The sequence below is a fragment of the Poecile atricapillus genome, chromosome 2 (assembly GCF_030490865.1).
Source record: "Poecile atricapillus isolate bPoeAtr1 chromosome 2, bPoeAtr1.hap1, whole genome shotgun sequence".
Lineage (NCBI taxonomy): Eukaryota > Metazoa > Chordata > Aves > Passeriformes > Paridae > Poecile > Poecile atricapillus.
The window spans coordinates 29,963,298-29,976,831 of NC_081250.1; the positions used below are offsets into that span (position 1 = coordinate 29,963,298).

The 13,534-nt window shown below is 35.1% G+C and overlaps 1 protein-coding gene across 1 annotated transcript in view; it reads left to right on the plus strand.

Annotated features, from left to right (window-relative positions):
- The window catches only part of AHR (aryl hydrocarbon receptor), a 63,114-nt gene that overhangs the window by 26,001 nt on the left and 23,579 nt on the right, over nt 1-13,534 (plus strand). The window lies entirely within an intron of this gene.

Here is a 13,534-nt window from a genome sequence, read left to right on the forward strand (position 1 = left end):
TTTTTTCTGATGAACATAGTGAAAGAAATAGTTAAAGTAAGTCTTTTTACCTAAGAATCAACTGCACAAGGATAACTTGAGGTGTATTATGGTGAGGAAATGTTTAACTATGAGAAGTAATTTTGCTTTTCTTCTTGGCTAAATCCCAAATATTCTAAGCATATGGAACAATTTAGCAGAAAATACGTAATTATCAAACAGATCTGTCTTTGCCACCTTGAAAATTATTTCTTGTGGCAGGGTAAATGAAACCTCATGTTTAGATTTTATTTCATTTGATCTTTCGCTGCTTTGGCAGCAGAATACAAAAAAATGTGACAGATGGCACCATTAAAACATGAGTTGATTTGTGCTTACTCTAATATGAATCTGAAAATGCTTGATAAAGGCATGGCACAAACTTCTAACTGAAATTTTGAAGCAAAGTACATTTATCTTGGTAACAACATGAACAATCTGTGTAACTGTAAAAACAAATTTAATATCATGCAGGTGTTCACAAGAAAATATGTGCACATTATTCCTTTTATTATAAATAAAACTGCAATCAAATTTTGGCTCTAAGCTTGTTTCTGTTTCTCTTTTCTATGCAGAGGCCAGTATGTGACTGCCAATTCTCTATTGCAGTGTCCACTCTGTGGGCAGATATTGTTACTGATGTTGTAGCCTTACCTATAAAAAACACTTTTTACAACATAAAAAGTGTTCTGTCAAGATTATTTCAGTATGCTCTCTTTTATGTGACTTCTGATTTTTCTTTATTATCTTAATAGATCTAAAGTATTTTGAAAACTGAATTTTCTGGGCTAGATTATGTGTTTCCCATGAAACACTCATCCCATAACAGAGTGGTCCCTTTTCAATGAGGACTGGGTCAGGGGCTGATCTTGTCTTTTTTGGCCAGTGTCTCAGATGGAACATGCGTTCTGATTTGGTCTTTCAGAAAGAAAGTTTTGGGTGGTTTTTTTTTGTTTTTTTGTGGTTTGTTTTGTTTTGTTTTGTTTTTTTTTTTGAGAAACTTTTTATTATTCTTTTCTATATGGTAGATGATTTTCAACAGGAAGAGTAGGTATTACCTGTATCCCCAGCTTTCAGACCTCTTCTGCAGTGGAAAAGGAAGGAATGGGAGCCGCCTGTAGCAGAGGAGTGAATAAAACCTGGGTTTATGTCCTGATACTGCAAAAAAGAGCTACATCATTTTCTTCAGCCCTGTGAAAGAATCAGTGGCTACCAGCTGTCAGAAGAACCTGGATTTATGCCATATGGGGGAAGAGCCAGGAGAAATCCAGTGTCTGCTCCATGTTTAGGGTCAGGGTGAAGTGTGTGCCAAGCCATTCTTACCCATCCAGATGGAGGTACGGCAGCTGTGCATGGTGGGGCTTACAGTGGAACTTAGGAAACATATGGTATTTAAATTAGGAGTTTTCTAAATAGTATATTGGGTATAGAACCCCAAATTTCATGTATCAGGTCCTTTGTATGGATCTGGCTTTGTGGAGTTGTACAGTACTCTGGCCTGTAGCCATATTCATCTCTATTCCAATTGTCCACGTTAAAACAACGTTTCCTGTTACGTAACTGTTTTCAGGAGTCTGGGAGCCAGACAATAGCTGTCTCAACTAAAATGTTAAGAATGTTTTTCAGTTCAGTAGCTACAGTTAATAAATACTGATAAGTATTTTTGTAAAGTTGTAGGCATTCTCATTTCAGCTTTTTTGATGGGACTAAAACAAGTGATGTGGAAGACTTTTATTAAGTTGGACTTAGCTGTCTTTTGTTTCTCCCTTCTGAAGATTTTGGTAGATTCTCTTGAAGCAGTCTTGGAGGAAGTATTGAAGGGTACATTTCTGTAGAGCAGGGTTACTCCATTTATCAAACAGTTTAAAACAACTGAGATTCTCCAGAAGATCTGAGACATGTCATTCAGTTTGTCAGATCAAGTTAGGGTCTTACAAATATCATAGGAACAAAGAAGCTCTAGGGAGTACATATTACAGGAGATGACTGCGTTGGTCCTGTTTAGCATGGCAGAATGCAGGCTAGGGGTTATGATTGCTGTCTGTGAATGTACCAAGCAGGGAAATACCAAAAAGGGAGAAGAGTTGTTGAAGTTAATGGGAAGTGTTACTGCAGGAGGACCTAAACTGGACATGGTGAAATCATCACTGGCAATTTGGAGGATTTCTAGTAAAATAAGCAAAACAAGCCTTACTAGAATGTCAGGGGAGAAAAAAAAAGGAAAAAAGAAAAGAGGAAGAACTAAGTATAATTGAGATTTAATTAAATATTTACTGTCGTGATGTAGTGTGACAACAGTTATTGTCTGAAAATGTTGCTTTGTCCCCTTTAAAACATTGCATCTTCCAACCTGGCTTTTTAATGACATTTCAGGTGCAGTGAAATTTGAACATGCTTCAAAAAGCATTTTGAGAGGAAATGGTAATTACTTATGTACAGCCTTTCCAATGTTGTAGTTTCTTTAGAAATAAGAATTTATGGAATTCCCAAACAAGAAAGGAATGTGTGTGAAATGAAGAGTCAGTGAAAGGGGCCGTTCTTTCTGAGCATCTAGCAAAGTCTCATGTTTACTGTAAGTCTGTTGAACCGAGTTATGTGGAAGCAGATGGAAATCCCTTTTAAATTGTGCTGCAGTATTGTCGACTTCAGAGATACAAGATACTGCAACAACACACCACGGGTACCTATGAGCTCCATGGCCAGGTAGTGTCACAAATCCAGAGGGATCCCTTTTGCTGTCAGGTTCTCAGAACAATCTTTCTACTTCTAGACAGTTTCAAACCAAACAAAATTTCCCCACAGCAGAAGCAGAAAACAAAACAAAACAAACCCTCAACACCCCCAAGCCCTCCCTTCCCCAACCAAAAAAATTCTGCCAGTCCACACAAGCCACATAGTTCTAAAGTATGAAACTGCAACAAGAAACTGAAATCTTGATACTATCCTATCACTCATCTTTCTTTGTGTGTGTGGTTGCCCTCCAGGGCAATCTCATCAAGGCAGGAGCTTTCTGTGTTTTAGGTGTATCTGTGGGTCAATTAAGTGGTGATGTTTAATGAATAGCATTTAAATATCTGTCTTGATTACTGAAGCAGTTTATTAAAAGTGGAATGGAAACATTAAAAATATTAAGAAAACTCTGTGTGCCTTTTGGTTTACTGAAAAGCTTATGCTATGAAAGGGACATATCATTTCTGTATTTAGAATTATTGGGAACAGAACTTTAATTTGAGTTAAGTAACTTAAATAATAAGTAAAATTTTATGTATTAATTTTAGAATCTTAAAAACATAAAATATGTTAAAATATTTTATGGTATTGAAGAAAAGGTTCTGTCTATGAGAACTGGTAGACATACCTGGTACCATATTAATGAAAATACTGTTTTGCTTTAAGTTTACTGTTCATACACATCTGACTCAATTCAGCAGTTGTTTCTGAAAGATGAATAAATTACTTATTCCAGTAGTAAGTTTTTGTTAATACTTGATGTGTCTAGGGTGTGTTTTAATATTTAAAGTTTTAAATGTTTAAAAGTATTCATTATATAAAATCCTCTTATGCTAGAATTATTGGAACGAGCCTTGCAAACTTACACCCATGGTTTGTCTGTGGTTTTATCAGATTGCTTCTATCAGGTTTACTTATGGACAGACTAGAACAGGCCCTCTGTGAAATGAATCCTTGTGGGGCAGAGCAGATGGCAGAGGCAGAGGTTCCTGTTACCCCAGGTCCTCTTCTTCCAGAGTTTGTCTGTGTGCTCCAGTTCCCCTTCTTTAAAGCATTCCTTGCCTTTCTCTTTCCCTCCTCCTTGGGGTTGTAATGAATAAAATATAGTTTTCCTTTGCGTCACAGCCTCACCCTTAGCAACATAAGTTATATAACGCTTGCTGTTGCTATTTCTGTTTTCTGATGCTAGATCAGAAATACAGACCTCTGTCCTGTGCGACCTCCTAAGCACAGTCTTCAATAAAAGCGTCTGGGATAAAATCCAGTCTGACCTTTTTTCCTCTTTTCTTCTTTCTATATAGGAAGCCTCTGAAATTTTTACCTTGTTTGTTTTAGGGGACTATAACCATTCCTACGTCTTTAATTCATAAACTTTATAGTTCAACATAGCAAATCAAAATTGTTGGGGAAGAGGATATTGAAATACTGTGCGATTATAATCTTTGAGCTTTGTGTAATCTAATGTGATTATCATATGGAGCACTGAAATCTCTCCCAATTAGAGAATTTGAACTTCGAAATCTTTACTGCATTTATCCTTTCAGTGCTGGTGGAGCTGAAGTGCTTCTGTTCTGGTTTAATGGTTAAGGAAATGAAGTGTACAATGCCTGTATGATTTCCACCACAACGCACAGGAAGACGATGTCAGAACCACAAAACCATCCCTCCTCTCAACTTTTAGGCATGTTTTCTATAACTTCCTCATTGTCTTCAACCTCTCAGTCTTTCTTGCCTTCCTACCACCCAGCCTGCCCCACTTATATGTTGTAGTGTCTCTTATAATCCTGTATTTACTTGAAAAGTATAATGGTGGCTGTTACTGTGTGAAAAATATAGCCAAGATACAGATTCTGTGCTATTTATTGCCTTCCTCATTTTTGGATGCAGAGTTCTGCTGTCTTAAAGTGCTGCCATGACTGAAGCCGTGGGGAGAGACAGCTGCACTTTTGCAGGCTGTTACAGTTAAAGCATTGTTCTTTTAGGATATTTAACAATGAAGTTTTGGCTATTTCTCCAAAATAACAGTGGAGACACAGTATCTTGTCCAAATTCTGGCTCAGGAAGTTGCTATACATTTAGCCCATCATAAACTCATTAGGTAAGATCTAATTCCTGTCCTGTTTACCTGCTGTTACCTATTCAGCTTTCCATAGGAGACTGAGGTTAGGGTTCATTTCTTCTAAGAAGCTTTTAGTGTCATAAAAATAATGCCAGGTAGAGTTAGAGATGTTTCATACAGGCTTTTCCATGTTTCATGTGCTAGAAAGAAAGAACTTATGTTTTTCTTCATCATATTTAGTATTTACACATGTAGTCATATATTTAGTAGAATAACTTTTCAGTACAACCAGCTGTTAAAAGATATCTCCTTGTTTTATTATAAATGAGTTTTAGGATTTAAATTGTGATCCACTAAGCACACAACTTTGAAAACAAATAAGTTACCAACTTGCTAGTTCACCTTTTGTAACTTCAAGATATTTTGAAAAGTAGGTGATATGGGCTTGTATTTTTTTTTCTATATATGTAATTTAATAATTATTTAAATGAAAAACATTGCAAATTTAAATGAAAATCTTGTTCTTTAGAAGATACATATTCAAATAGTATGTTCAAGTATAAAATATCATAAAGTAAAGGGAATTAAAATACTACACTATAGTATTTCTAGGATATGGTGGTTCATCAACAAAAGCCATAGGGTTTAGAAACTTTTCAAAAGTTTTTTTTTCTGTTTTTGTTTGTTGTTAGTGTTGGTAATTTTATTAAGCAGCAAAATTAGATTTAGACAAAAGATTATTTCTTTTTTTCCCCCGGTAGAACAAATGAGTGTACACATTTACTATCTTATAAGTAATCTTGTGATTCAGAAATGTAATTTCTGGCAAATTTGTGGCTCCCTTTGAGTCTTGGCCAATGAAATTTGATTGAAGTTTAGGTAGAAAAAAAGGTGATACTACAGCCAAGTTTTTGTCAGTTTTATGATTTATAGCTCTGAGCATTGGAAATTTATCCTTGCCATATACCTGGAAACCAAGTACAACTGATCTGAACTCCAGACATGTCAATTTTGAAAGGGCAAGCAACAGACTTCCTTATGCCAAAAATAGCTTTCATGCTACATTATTTAAGCGTATTATTTGATCACAGTTATATTAAAAATAGTATTTTCCACTCTGGACCTTTTTTGTATAGTAGGGGAAACACAAGGTCACTTTAAACCTAAATGGGCTTTGTTAGGTGAATCTGAAATACACATGTACAAAAATCATGGTGCTTGGTACTGAGGAAAATGTTGTGTGCTGCTTTTATTCCTCACATATATTCGTTATATATTGATTGCAATCAAGAGACTATTTTAGACTCCTGCAGTAGTTCAAGTAATGTGTACCACTTCTGTGCTTTTCTCTTGTTGAGTGTAAAATATGTATGAAGACATGTCTGAAGTGTAAGTACAGCTGGGCCCTTGGGAAGTTCTGGAGCTGTACCTTGAGTAATTTCAGTCTAATGCTGACAGAATATTTAGTGGTTTATTTTTGGTTTGTAGGTCTGTTTTTATCCGCAGTCTCTGAAATGTTCAAGTAGGATTCTTAATAGAACCTTAATATTGAAATTTGTTTATCTTGGTTACTCCAACAGTATAAATGTTTCTCCATAGTCTAGCAAATACGTATGGTTATATTGTAGTAGGTGCTTTGGTGGCAGCCACTATTGGTTCCCAACATTTTCTATTGAATCATTTTGTATTAAGGCACATTTAACCTCTGGAATAATCTGCTTTGGAGATGAAAATTTCCTTTTCCTGTTCTTAACCTATTTTTGGGCAAGTCCTATATTTCTTCCTCCATCAAACAGTATTTGGTTTATACTTAAACATCCTTGCAGATGGGTAGACTTGTGCTCTCTCTGCCGTGTCTGATTGTATAGCGGATGAGTATGCACTTTATTTGGTTTGAATTTGGGCTACAAAGAAAGTACTGGATGACTGGAAATGGAGGGGTGCACATGCACAGAACTTGTAGTGCATCCAGTGCAGGTCTGTGGTGCTGCTGGGCTCTGGTTGCAGTCACAAAATCTGCACACCTGCAAATGTTTGATTTCTAGAGATTTGTAGCATCATGAAGCAATCTGTATCTGTACAGCAGTCAGGTTACTGACAAAAGCCCAGGAAATGCCCAGAACCTGACCACTTACCCTCATTCTGTTCTCCTTTTTAAAAAAAAGGGACATAATTTTTCAGGCTTTTTTTTTTTTTTTAATTTTTCCCTCTCTTTTTAAAACTTACTCTGGTAAAAGTATTATTTCTCCTCAGTATCTTTTTTACTTCTTTCACTAACCGTAACCTACTAACATTTCTTTGAAAGTATTCATGGTGGTATGATTTATTCTTTTGTGATAGCTGCTTCATGGCATTTTCTCTCTCTTGAACCATGAATAATTTTTTGGGGCCAAATCAAGAAATAACTGTCTTCTGTGGCTTATAGGTTCTTTCAGTAACTTTTCCTAAATATGTAGACACATTTATATGTTTCCACATTAGCTGAAAAAATGTTTATGGATCAATGTACCATGTTTTCTGAGGCTGAAGGTTGGTTGTTACTAGTTTTTAAACTATATTTGGCTTTTTTTTTTTGGAAAGTAAAGGCTTCTGTGTATGTTTTATTGGTAATTTTTTTGCTTTAAAATATATTTTTTGAAAGCTGTTCCAGCACTGTCATAATTGGGTGCATTCATTGATGCTTAATGGAGAAAAATATATCCTTTTTTGCTAGTCACTACCAAATATATAATTTCATCCTCATTTTCCTTATATTTACAAAATCCGGTTATTCAACTTCCATGACTACTTTTGTAAGGTGTTTTCTTCTGATACTGCTCTGAAATCTTCTGATGTTGCTCTGCTCATCAGAAAAGTGATGTATTTTTTACATTTTTATTAATGTATTTACATTTTGGAGTTGCAGTAGAACACATGTTGCTATACATTGCTCCATCCATGCAGTTTACTGTAATTTTGGAGCTGTACTGAAGTTTACCAGGAAGACTGCTCTTAAATTATTTCATCTTCAGATGTCTAAGGAAGAAGATCTGCCGTAAATCTATCTTGACAATTATTCAGAATAATAAGTGAAAAAGTAAGAAATGAAAAATATAAGGATGTCACACACAGTGAAAACTTTTCCCCACCTATATATAACGTGTTTTGCTTGTAAGTGCAGCCTACACAGAAGTCAGTCTTGCCTCATGTAACATAACTATGACTTTAGAACTAGTTATGATAATTCTAAATTTTATTTTCTCTTGTATCTCTGAATACAGAGCAATCCTTCACAAGTTTTATTACTAAAATGTAGTTTTTGCTATCTAGAAGTGTAGCTATTTACAAAATAAGAATTCGATGCCTCTTTTATCTTCCTAGAAGAATAATTAATTGCATTTTTCCCTTGTGTTACTTAATTCCATAAACATTTTTGCCTTGACAATGTCAGAGATCACAGGTGCAAAATGTTTTATATAATCTTAAGTAATGGAAATAGATAAGGCTGCATGTAGATACATGGGTATGTATATATAATACTTTCTCCCACTTAAAATGGATCTTTCACCAGTATAAACAGTTTGGCTTAAGTTAATGATTTAGGCAAGAGTTTAATATTAAACTACTGTTTCCTCAGTAGTGCCCTCCTTGTCTCGTGTTAGCTGGTGACCTTTGTGTTGAAGCTTAGGATTTCTTGCTGGAGCAAGACCACCCGCTCAAGAGAACGGTTGTTTTTGTACAGTAATCTAGACCAGACAAGTAGAAATTTATAAATCTACTGAAAAGGTTTTGAAATGGTCTCAATTGTCTCTGACTGCAAACTTTGACCTGTTTGGCCGGATCTTGGAAACTGTGCCAAGATTTGATTTAAAGCAGTTCTGGGAAGCTCTTTAAGATTAAATTCCAGGACTGCATGACTGATGTGCTAGTGATACACTTGTGATATTAGACAAATATTACTTCAATACAGTTTTAGGCTTGAACAGATCATTCACCTAAAATATTTTCTGATTCAAAGAAATTTATTACATCTCAATATGATTTGAAAAGGTCTGTTTAAAATTTGGCATTGTAATATCCTGTTCCCTACACCTCTTGGTAGTGAGCTACCCTGACTCTAAAAAAATTTGCTATGCTTTTTCTTTGGGGAAGAAGAGGTAGGAACAGGAAAAGGTTCTAAACACATCGTACTTTGGTGTGGTTTCCATGAAACTTTTCAGCCAGCAGTTGCTGAAATGGTTTTATTCAGCACTCTAATAACATGTGGCTGGATTAGATGAATTTTGAGATGGAAACCTAAATAATATATTTTTTCACTCCTTTGATAATAAGAGACATTTGGTGTGCAAATGCTCGGGTTTCAGTGGAGAAAAATCTCTCCAGAATTCACAGCTGAGCACCAGCAAATGTGCATTTAGGTCAGAAAAGCTTCTTTATTCACTCAACACATAAAAAAAAAACCCTTTTATTTGTTTTTCTCATTTACTATGTTCTTTCTGATGACTTGAAAATAAAATCTACTTTCTTCCAAATTTAGTAGTTTCTAGATTTGAGGAAAACAGTATAATAAACTTGGTTTGGGTGAGTTGAGTATTGACAGTGTCCTGATGCCCACTGATGGATGCTACTCTGTTGTTCTGTGGTCAGACAACTGATTATTACATAAGATATTAGTCACATTGAGGTTAAAGGTATTTTTATTAGATTTGTTGTTACTGATATTTTTTTGGAATATTTGTATAAGTGTTTTAGTGTGTCACTTCTTTCATGAATAGGGGAAGTGGAACAGTTTTTGAATGCCTTTGTCTTGAAGTAATGTAACTATATATTTTATTCTTAAAGTGATAGTAAATTAAGCAGTTCAAGTATGTGTGTGTTAAATCAGGCTTCTGCATGAAGACTCATCAGAAACTTGGCTAGATAGTTGCTAACATATGTACCTTATTATGAATTCTCTCCACTTTATTAACTTTGCAACAATTAGTACAGGTAGGGCCCTCTCAAGTACATCAGAGTGTTTGCTCTTGTTCCGTGACGTTTTTGTGATTCTCTGCCCTTGTAACTTCTGGCAAAGAGAATAAGGAATCATCATTCACAGGGCTGCTATTGAAGGTGCTCTGGTAGCTACAGATGGCTGCCTGGTCATTGATTTTGTGAGCAGAAGTGGAAATAGTGGAAATAGTGGAGCTGGGACTTCAGAGGAGCTGCCTGCCAAGTGAGGAAGTCATGGCAGAGGTTCTTATTGAGAACAGCAGTGAAAGCCTGGAAGGAAGAGGACACTGGTTGTGGTTTGAAGCTTGAGGGGAAGATACCTACCAAGTATAAACCCTAGAGATCAGGTGTTTGAAGGTGAAAAAAACGTTTTTCACTTTGGACTAGAGTCTCTCTGGAGGGACAGCATTTATATTAAATGAGATGGTAGATAGACTTATTTTTTCAATAATTTTCCTCAGATTACCTCCTGAATATCTCAGCAGGTAACTAATGAAATTAATCTATTATGAATTATTAGTTGATTCAGCAAGCTGCTTATAACTCAGGCAGTTTCTTATACTGATTGTTGGTTGGAAAGAAGGAAGATCACCTAATACCTGTTGTCCTTATGTATTGAAAATAATTTTTTAATGAATACTTACATGGTTTTAAAATGAAAGGTGGCTTTTGGCAATAGTTAGAACTCAATTGCTAGAACTCTGTTTCAGACTTGAAGTAGTATGTCAAACACTTTTTTCCCCTCCACTCTGTATTGTTAGTCTAACAAAGTACACTACATCTCCATATTATCTCTTATCACCTGAATGTAACAGTTAAGGTTAGAGATAAGAAGCTGGTAAATACTGATGTAAGCATTGTTACTTAATTTATCATTGTAGATGTAATGTAAAAGCAACTGTCTTCTATATTTGCTGGCTTGGGTGTTAAAGAATTTCACAACCATAAAACAAATGTATCAGAAAATATATATATATATATTTGTGTCTAGAAAAATCTATTAAATGTCACTATCTAGTTGTCTTTGAGATTCATCTTGGACTTCAAATGAGGGAAGTCTAGGCAATGGAAATGATGCTTATTATTGGATTTAGGATTGAACGACAATCATTAACCTACTTGGAAAGCAGGTATTTACAATCCAACCCTCCTACTAAAATTGTGTAACAGATGTTTTTTGGTTTGGGGTTTTTTGTTTGTTTGCTCATTTGATTTGGGTTTTTTTTTACAAGTATAAGCAAATTTGTGTCATTTTTGATGCTTTACAATTATTAGTGGGAAATTCTGAGAAGTCATTTGATAGTGAGTATATTCTAGAATATGCGTACAAATTTTTTTCTCTTTACCTGTGGGAGTATTCATGTTTTAATTTCCTGTGTAGGAAAATTAAGAGGGGATAGCTCACAACGAATTCTGTTTAATTCAGATATTCAAAGACTATAGAATAATGAACTATTGAGATTATTTTGTCTGATGACATGAGTAAAATGGACTATGAGAACTAGCAGACCACACATGGTTGATTTTAAACCAGGTGGTGTTGACTGTAATATTACTTTTGGATGAGTTATGCTTTTAAAGATTTAGTTCTCCTTTCCATTAGCTATTATTATATCTCTAGCTGGTATTTCTGAGGCCACATCATTGTGTGGCTAAGTCTGTTCAGAACTGCTGCTTAGCAAGGTGGTCCTCCCATCCTGTAAGGCTCTGTGTTTCTGGTAGCCTTCAATTTGACAGTATAGAAGCACACATTACAAGTGTGCATCCTGGTATCTGGGGTTGTTCAGTGCTAGGGACTTGGGTGGCTTGTAATATGCACTAATAGACCTGTGATTTATCTGTCAGAACAAGGTAAATTTGGATTTATTCCCTTTTTTTTTTTTTTTTTTTAGGAGTTATATACTAAATTATGGATATACAGCTCTAATTTCCACTGTATCTTCTGTATCTTCTGTTTTCACGAATCCAGATTGTTGGCAATTTTCCATGTGCCTTACTTGTAAACAGCTTCCGTCCACTTTCTGATCTCTGCAAAAGCTGTAGATTCCAATTCAGGAAAATGTTTAACTTCACATGTACCTATTGTGCACCTTGAAACTTAGGAGGAATATAGCCACCAATGCATTGGCTACATTTGAGCTCCGAAGCTCTGGTAGATTTTATCTCTTAGATGGTATTCTATCCTATTAGACATTATAAAAGAAAAAACACATTTGTATTTACTGACATATAGTATTTTGCACAATGGCAAGGGTGATTAGGCATCTTTACTTGCAGCTTTCACAGCTAAATGTGGACTTTCTCAATAATCATACATTATAAATTTCAAAACGTTTTCTTCTACTACCTGTTGGCTTCAGGGGTGTTTAGTGAATATTCTATATATCCTTTAGAAATAATGCTAGAAAAAAAGTTGGCTATGTAACCTCTTTACATGAATTTGTCACTGTGCCTCTCTGTGGCCTTTTGCAGGACATTTTGGGCACCTTGTAGGAAGAACAACAGCATTAGGTTTTTTATTTCAAAGCAGACCTTTAGATACGTTCTGATCTGATTAATCAGGTAATATCTCTTTAGAACACATTTTTCCTCTGTGGTGTCTTTGAGGTATATTTTAATGAAAACTGTCTGGCTTGAAAGTTCTCAGCTGCCATGATAGCTTAGAAAACCAGGAAATGCATAATTTGTCTTTCAGTTAATAATAGTGTAAAATATCATTTAATATAATTTAAAAGTGAGTGAACAGAAGTTCTTCAGGATTCTTGACTAAAGTTCTAAAAAATGGAGAAAATAAAAGTTTTCAGCAGGTTGAAAACTCATTCAAAATTTAGGCTGACTATCTCACCATTGTGAAAAACTTGTATTTTATAGAAGTGCAGTTGTTTTTATAGGTTTTATCCTAGTATATTTCATAAATCACAAAAATATTTTTTACATTGTATTCTATTTGTACTATTATAGAATTCCCTTGCTTTGCAGCACAGAAATTTTGGGGTTGGGAGTTAGTGGCTTTTAGTTTTATGGTAAAGGTTTAATGTACAATTGCTCAAGTAATTCTAAGCAGTTTAGACACTACAGACCTACTCAGATTAATTTCTGATTTGAAGACTTCTTTTTTTTTCCCCCTCTTTTTTAGAGCAGTGGAAAGTAGGTAAATTCTGAGTTAGGGTGATCTTTGACTATATAGTTTTATTTGACAGCATCTTGTTTATTAGAAGGATGCAGAGATGTGAATGGCTTATGGGAGCTTCTTAGCAATACGGTATGATTCTTCATTTCTTAGTCACTGGGTAATTTTTTCTCTCAATTACATATATTTATGATCTGAATAATGATGATTCATTGTTATAGTATTTTATCTGTACTTGGAAAGAGTGCCTAGTTGTTTAAAAAGTTAAAATTTAACTATGACAGAAAATACCCACACCTTTTTGTTTGAAGTACCTTTCTTTGTTTTGTTGGGATCTTTTATTATATAGCATGCATTTAGGGTTCATGTTTCTTTCCTTCCTTTCCCTGAAGGGAGCTTTAGGTGTTGAGCAGGCTTACCTCTCTGATGAACCATAGTTTGACATCTGAAATTAGGTGGGATAAGAATAAGTGCAGGTGTTTTCCCGCCTTAACACAGCATTGCTATCATTAGAGGAGGATGGCCTATGAAAATAAAAGGGCCCTTTCTTTGTCACAAGAGTGACAAACTAGAAGTGGGTCTTATTGTGAAAAGAGGGAGAAGAAGGTATAACATAATGAGACTTG